This window comes from Xiphophorus hellerii, chromosome 2, assembly GCF_003331165.1.
Source record: "Xiphophorus hellerii strain 12219 chromosome 2, Xiphophorus_hellerii-4.1, whole genome shotgun sequence".
Lineage (NCBI taxonomy): Eukaryota > Metazoa > Chordata > Actinopteri > Cyprinodontiformes > Poeciliidae > Xiphophorus > Xiphophorus hellerii.
Genome location: NC_045673.1, coordinates 5,842,204 through 5,850,568, shown reverse-complemented (window position 1 = coordinate 5,850,568; position 8,365 = coordinate 5,842,204).

Below are 8,365 nucleotides of genomic sequence, written 5' to 3'. Positions count from 1 at the left end.
TGGCTCACCACCCAGGGCGCCACACATCCTGGGGCAGCAGGAGCACTTCTGAACTACAGCTCTGGAAAAACTAAGAGCCCACTGCACTGAACCCCACTGGAAACCTGCTGGTTATACCACCAGCTACTGATTTCTGAGTTAAAACATTAGGATTGTTGTTTATAAATGAATATAAACTTGTTTTCTTTGCATTATTTGAGGTCTGCATCTTCTTCCTTATTTTGACCATTTCTCATTTTCTGCAAATACATAGTAAGTAAGTAAAGTTTATTTATAAAGCGCTTTTCAAATAATAAATTTCCGAGACATGTTGTCAGTAGTTCATAGAATGAAAGAACAATGTTCATTTTACTCAAACATATATTTATAAAAAGTAAAATAAAAACAACCTGATAATTTTAGGCGGTCTCTTAATTTTTCCTAGAGCTGTATTTTAGTTCATGCTGAACTGATATTCTTTAAAGCTCCGATGGAGTATTAGGGCCATGCTAAGAAAATAAAAATAGATGAAAGTATGAGAATAAAGTTGTAAGAGTGTAAGTCGAAATAATACGATAATTAAGTTATAATATTACAACTTTGTTCTCATAATATATGACTTTATTTTCATATTTTGACATTCTTGTATCTTTTTGACTTTACTATCTATTATGATTATTCTTGTAATTTTAATTAATTTTTTCTTAGTATGGCCCTAATACTCTGTCATATAAATCAGATGTTGTATTTATTTTTTTACATCATATAAAGTAAATGCATTACAACTTGTTTTTGTCAGATGCAGAATCTTTTTCTTACAGTCACAAACATTTAAGCAAGTTTCTGAGTAGCAAGAAGCCTCATGCGTTGCCATGACAATATGCCAAACTGTTTTAGATTTATGAAATCTGTTTCTGTGTGTGAAAGTCACCTTTTTTACCCGGTATCCGGTATAAAACATGCATCTTTTTTCTTTCAGATATCTGAAAATAAAAGATAATAAACCATTATCCCTACCAGTAGCATTTTGTTTTCAGATCTCTACAACTGAGTTTAAAGATTTAGTTGGAGTAACAAGAATTTCATCATTTTAACTGAAAATGCAGTTTTTCTAGTTTTTAATACAGTTCTGGTGAGAAGTTTAAGCACTATCACCATAAATGTCTCAAATAAAAACACACCTCGGTGTGTCTGCAGTCTAAAATAAAGTTAATAACGTTCCATAATTGTTAAATATGTTGTTTTATTTTAGATAAAACTGGACAGCTTGTGATTTTCCCTGCATGTTTGACCTATTTAAAAATGTTTGGATACCAAAGCAACAAAGATGAATCATCCTTGAAACTGATGACATCAACTGAAACTGATCAGCACAGTTTCTATGGCAACTGGTTTTAATAAAGCAAAATTCCTTAGATGTTAAGTTATAAATAGGGAACTCCCTGTTAAAAAGAGTGAAAGAGACGGTGTCCAGCAATTTAATGGTAAGACCTACTGACATTTTAATCAACCCTCAACCCCCATTTTGATAAAATTTTCAAATTTCATATATTTTTCTACAAGATAAACCATTTTAAAAAATTACAAACTGACCTAACTGTTGTTAATTCTACAGTGATTTAGCTTGTTTGTTCAAAATTACACATCAGTTTAATGCAGTACTTTATTTGACCACTAAAGGTCAGCACAGTCTAACATTTTGAATTCATTTGCTAACAGTACAAATATTTAACTTCACATTACACTGTAAAATATTTATAGGTGGTTTAAGTTGAAAATGAAAGCCCACCTGCTGCCCTGAAAATGAAATTTAAGTCAACAAGAAAACTGTTTTGGTTTTAACTCAGAAATTAAAGTTTATGAAGTTGATTTAACAAGAGACAAGTTGTCTAAACATTGTTTTTTAACTTCATTAATCTTGAATTGTGAGTTTTAACTTAATGCTGCAATTTAAACGAAATAATTATTTCACAATATGCAAGAAAAAAAAATCTGCCCTCACCGAGTTAAAGAGCCACATTTCTCTGTTATTTTACTCACAATATCAAGTTAAAATAAATACTAACTTTACTCTAGAATAATTTAAATTGTTGTTTCAAACTGCAGGAACAGAATTTCTGATCTGATAATGAATTTTATTAAACATGCCGCTAAGCATTCTGGGAAATAGTTCCCACTCCCGTCTTTCTCTTCTTTCAGTTTTTTTAAGTGCTAACCTAAAATCTCTAGTTTATTCAACTCTTGGAGGTTTGACTAAATTAATAAAAAGTTAACACAACTTACTGCTGTAAGTTTATCTTTCACAAACTCACATTTAGGTTCAAAATCTAAAACTGGATAAATTTATTTGACTTGAAGAGTAGAAGATGGTAAACACAACTAAATGCAGCTCAAATGTTTTACAGTGTATATGGAAAAAATTAAGAAAAACTTTAATGTTTATGCACGATGTCATCATTAGCTTCAACTAACATAAAAAAAAACTTGCATCGTTCACGAATATCCTATAGTCATTTGACCAGCGGAGGCTCAGCGTTTAAAAGCCCGTCTTCTTCCCGTGGATTTATTAAAATGCTGCCGGTCACATTTTCACCAACAAACACTTTGAGCTATTTCTCCATCCATACCAAAGAAAAATTTGAAAAAAATATGAAATACACAAACTAACACCAAACAATAAATGGTACCAATAAATATTTACATACAGTACAGACCAAAAGTTTGGACACACCTTTTAATTCGATGAGTTTCCTTTATTTTCATGACTATTGACATTGTAGATTCACACTGAAGGCATCAAAACTATGAATGCTTTGCACACACTCTGCATTTTCTTGATGAGCTTCAACAGGTAGTCACCTGAAATGGTTTTCACTTCATAGGTGCCCTGTCAGGTTAATCAGTGGGATTTCTTGCCTTATAAATAGTCATGAAAATAAAGAAAACCCATTGAATTAGAAAGGTGTTTCCAAACTTTTGGTCTGTACTGTACATACAAATCATCACAACCTCACGAATCTAAGGCCAATCAAAGAATAAATTTAACTTAATGTAACTGCTCAGAGCATCGTGCCTCCTCACTGACATGGTACGCTCCACCAGCTTTTCAGCAGCGTTTGTCTCCCTTTGCTGCTCCACCCTGCTGAGGAGCCACACCAGGAAAGGCGAGAGATCAATTAAACTCACATTAAACCAACAGGAAATCTCCAAAACAAGTTAATGTTTTTTTTCTACACATTCTGCCCATACAGCCAGGACGTCCAACCAAATGCCAAAATAACAAATAACTTGAAGAAATGTTTAGTCTGTAAAGCAATTAAACACAACAGGATATCAATTACCCTATTTTATTAGTGATTGACACCCTCGTCTCCATCACGCTTTTCCTTTTTCACAGTGTAAGATAAAGAGACAGACTTCCAAATTTGACAGTTTGTGAGAATAATAGTTTTAAAAATGGAGGGAAGTAAGTGGTTGTTAACAAGTCAAAGCAGAAAGCAGCTGTTTTATCATTTTTAGATGACAGATTTGTTTCTTGGTGGTTTCTGAATAGTTTTGCTCATTCTATAGAAATTTGATTTTGAATGAGGGTGAAAATTTGAATCAAAAGTCTGGAAATTCTTTTGATTTTAACAGCAGCTTGTTCCATTAGTGTCTCACTACTGCTATCTCTTGGTCTTTAATACTTATTTTTCCTCAAATTCCCATAATGAGACCAGTATTTTTTGAAAAACAAAATTATCTATCCTTTTCCTTCATTACTATTTAACTGAGCAACCACATTCTCAAATGTATTTTCCCTATTAAAACCTATTTTCATATTCATTAATCTTTGATTTGCATATTTTATACTTCTCTCACAAGTTGTAATTGCGGGTGATTTTAGTCAAACTTCTGAGTGGCATAGCAAGTTATGTCTATAGTGGGATATGTTTGCATATTCTGAAAAAAGTTTGACCTGTACAGGTTTAGAAAAATTACATTTATTAAAAAAAAAAATAGCAGTGAACCCAGAGCCGCTCTGATCTTTGGAGTCCCTCAGGAACCGATACTAGGTTCACCGATTTTTACCTTGTAAACGTTGCCTCTGTGTTTAAGAAATACAATATGACGCTGATATTCAGTCCAACCTGCAAGTTACATTAAATAGGGATTTTTATTAAAACCAAGGCTTACTGCAATTTAAGAGACCGTTAGTAAGTTATTTCTACTAGCCTTTAAAAAAATGTTTAATGGCTTTACACAACATGCCCACAAAATCACCTTAAATTTTCTTTGGTTTTTGACATCGGCAGAGTGTGAGACTCTCAATGTTTTTGTCAAAAGCTGTGTTTCCATTGACCATAAAATTGCGCAAATTGTAATTACAGAAATAATTTCACTTAATTGAAAAACTCGCGTTTTCGATATGTTTTGGCTCTTGGATGAGATGATTTTTCAGCTGGATCAAAATTTGTGTATTTTGCAAAACTGTAATGGAAATACGAATCTTGTGATCACAACTTGATGTTACTACTGACGGAAAAGACGCAGAAGATGACAGGAAGTTGTATTAGGATGATGGCACGGCATGTTTTTTGATAATTCATGTGTGATTTTAATTACGTTTCTGATTTAATGGAAATACGAAATTGTGTCTTTTAAACATTTGCGGAATATCAGCAAAGTTTTGTGATTATCTGTAATGGAAACACAGTTACTGTTTTGTATTTCATGATTATTTTTTAGCTTGGTGTTTTACTTACTTTTATTCTGTATTTCTTCTGTTTCTTTCGTTAAACTGAAGCGTTGTAAATGTTTGTAATGATGCTGAGGAAAACAAAGACATACAAGAAGGAGTCAACAGTCTTGGTTAAAAATTGCTTGGAAAATGTAGTCATTAACTTAATCTTTGAACATCAAAACCTTTTAATTTGAAGTAGAATATGATATATAGGTTCTTATTTAAATAAGTGGAGCTTTCCATCACATGATGTAAGTCACATTATGGGAAAATAATCCACTTAAAACAGTTATTTATAAGCATTTATGGGGCAAACTGATTTTACACTGCATTATAAAGCATTTATCCTTATTTACCCTGTGGCTGGAGCCACAGTGATGTGACTTCAGTTCTCTGATTTCTGTGCTGACACAGAAACTGGAACAATGTCTATGTGAGTTGGACAAAAAGAATGATTGGAGGAGGATAAGAGAGATTTGCCTTGTTGAATTTGGGACTGAAATGCGTTGTTTGTGTGTGTGTGCATGTTTGGGAGAAAAAAAAACCGAGTGAATGCCAAAGACAGAGAGACAGAGAGCCTGGGTGTGTTGAGATAAGCCGGGTTGCTGGAAGGTTGTTTTTTAGACCCTGCGCCTGTGCCTGTTTCTGCTAACAGCCTTTGTATTTGCACGGAATAGTGTTGACTAGTTGTTGATTAGTAGTTTGAAAACGCCAACAGTCGTTTCTTAAATCTCAAACCCACAACGGCGCCGTTGACGATAAGCTGTCTGTTTGCTGCTAATTTTGTTCCTAGAAGTCGTTGGTTTTTCCACAGCTTAGTTTAGTTGTTTGAAATATTTGCTGTTTACTTATTTTCTTATGCAGAGTAGATTCAAGAGGGATGTTAACATTGTCCTGCTGCCAACAGTGAATGTTGTCGGTGTCCTGCTGCCTGCCTGTTGCTAATGAGAGGTCACCATGAATGCATAAACACATTGCGTGTTATAAGGCGAACTCTGAACTCTGCTATGACGATAGACGAGCGTGTTTGAGGCGTATCTGAGCCACCTTTTTGTACATACACTTGCAGGTTAGACCTCAAGTTTATTGAGTTATTAATGTAAATGTGTTCAAAGTTATTGTTAATGAATTCAAACTGGATTTCAACAAAAATAACTTAGAAAAACCTGCAAAATTTTAGAGGACTGAGCTGGGGGAGGGGAGTTTCTATCTCCAGCAGTCATTGGTCGAGAAGCAAGCAGGTTACCACGGCAACGCATTGACACACACACACACACACACACAGGATAAACTATCAAACACATCGGATATCATCAATATCTTGTCAATATTCACTCCTTAAGGCTTTTTAGACACAACAGGCAAACTCTGGTCAGATGTACCTCAGATTCAAACCTGTCATAGATCGTTGTTACTATGGTTACAGCGAACTACAGCAGGTGTGTACATTTTAGGACAGCAGTACTTTTAATGGCCAAACCTCTTGCCATAACCTTCTCCCCCCTGATGTATTGATCAAAATACCGACCTTGCCTGAATTCACACATGATTTAAATCACTGTGTCATAAACATAAACAGCGTTTCTCCTTTACACCAGAGAAGCATTTAAAACGTACAAAAGACGAGATGCTAACCAGTTTTTCCATACATGCTAGGCTACATGACGATGCGGCATTGTCTCCATGGTTACCAAAGGTTGCCTCGTACCTCCTCATGCTATATTTGAAATCTTTCTAATCACACTTTTAAAGTATCTGAACGTTAATCTTGTTACCTTGTAAAAAGTGTAAAAACTGCAAGTCCGTGATTACACCGATGGCTGACAGTCATTTTGATTATGATGTTATCCATCGCCGCCGCATCTTTCCTCATTAAAAGTCATAAAATAAAATGTCAAGTTTGGTTTCTATCCTTGTCTGTTTCAATACAGCTGACTGCGCAGCACCCTATGACCATTTTTAGAGTGAAATCTACTAAATAAAAGTGGCATTAGACTATGGCTGTCTGTTTTTTAACAGGCTTTACCGGAGCGCATTGGTTGTTTTGACGTCCGTCATGGCGGAGTTCTGGAGAGCGTGAAGACACGAGCACAGGGTCAATACGCTGGCAGTGTCTGTTAGGTGGCTCTACTGATGCTAAGGTTACTGTGTTTGTAGCTCCAGCGTGTTGTTCCCAGGCTGCGTCAATAAAACTGAGTTATAAAAGACAAATTAAAGCTGGTTAATTCTGCACAAACCAAAGATCTTCTAGTTTTAAACCAAGAGGAACATCAGCTGAGTCACCATGCTGCTCTCAGTGACAACAATAATCATTTCTACGGGTGTCTTGTTTGTTCAGCTTTAGTCAAACTTTAATTTGCTTATCTAGAAAGTTTGGTTCGTTTGGGGAAGTGTGAATCAAACTCTAATGTGGACCAAAAAATTAACTCTGGCCCACCTAAAGCCTAGGTCTCAGTTCAATTAAAGTGAACTCTGGCGCAGTTCAAATGCATATGTGAGACACCGAGCATAGGAAGTGGGAAGTGGACTGTAGTACAGGGCATTCTGGGTAAATACAACTGAAATAAACGTGTGACTCTAGCCCCAGTGAAAGAAATGGTTTACGGTCCACTGCCAAAGACGAAAGAGAAATCGTACAACCACAAAATGTGATATTACTCCAATTTTGTTTACATTTGGTATAGAAGAAAGTTGCGCTCATGTCTTCTAAGGAGTTTTTCATGTTGCTTCCTTCAGTTTTTCTTATTGTAGCGCCTCCACAGGAGAGGAGGTTTAACAGGTTTTCCAAACGGTTTGCTTGACGCAGTGCAGCTGAAAATTTAATAAATGTTGCAATTTTGGTCGCCTAATCGAACCGAACCTGCTCGCACAAAAAGAAAAAAGAAAAGTTGACATCTTTTTTTTTTTAATTATACCTTATGATCAAATCAACTTTGCTTTTGTTAACTTTTGTTGGTCCTTTCAATAACGCTCAGTGGTTTTCAATCTTTTGTGGAGGTAAAATTATAGCCTTCCTGGTGTGTGACGACCCACTGTTTCAAAAGCTAAAAGGCTTTTATTTATTATTCCTCCCAACTTTTTGCTTCCCGGTTGAAACTCTTGTGTTGTAAAGGTGACCCCTACTAAGTTAAACAAACACTGTCTGTCTCGCAGACTATTTAACATCACAATGCTCACACTGGCACTTTCTGCTCTCTGTGGAAAGCTCATACTTATGTATTTCCAGTCATTACACTGGACTGTTTTTTATTTTATTTTCAGTGTGCCATTGTGTCCCCCCTGCTGGTGCTTTTCATCCACAACCTCAGATCAAACTGAGCTGCTGCCAACAATTTGCCTCGTAGAGCCAATGAGGATAAAACCCACCAGCAAACAAAAGATAAAACGCCCAAATGAATGCTGGAGACAGAGCAAAATTATCACAAAGAGGGGGTTTGTTGAACAGGCGCGGTGGAGAGGGGATGGCAGAGGAAGCCGGAGTTGGAATTTGTTGATTTATTATGAAGGAATTTAAATTTGTGCATCAACATGTTTAGAAAGAGAACTTCTTATGTCTATAGTTGAAAACGTTCTTCCTCCTTCCACATCTCCATGAAGGCCAGAGAAGCAGAGCGAACGTTAATAGGTGACCTGTCATGAACTTTTCCAAATATAATCGTGGAT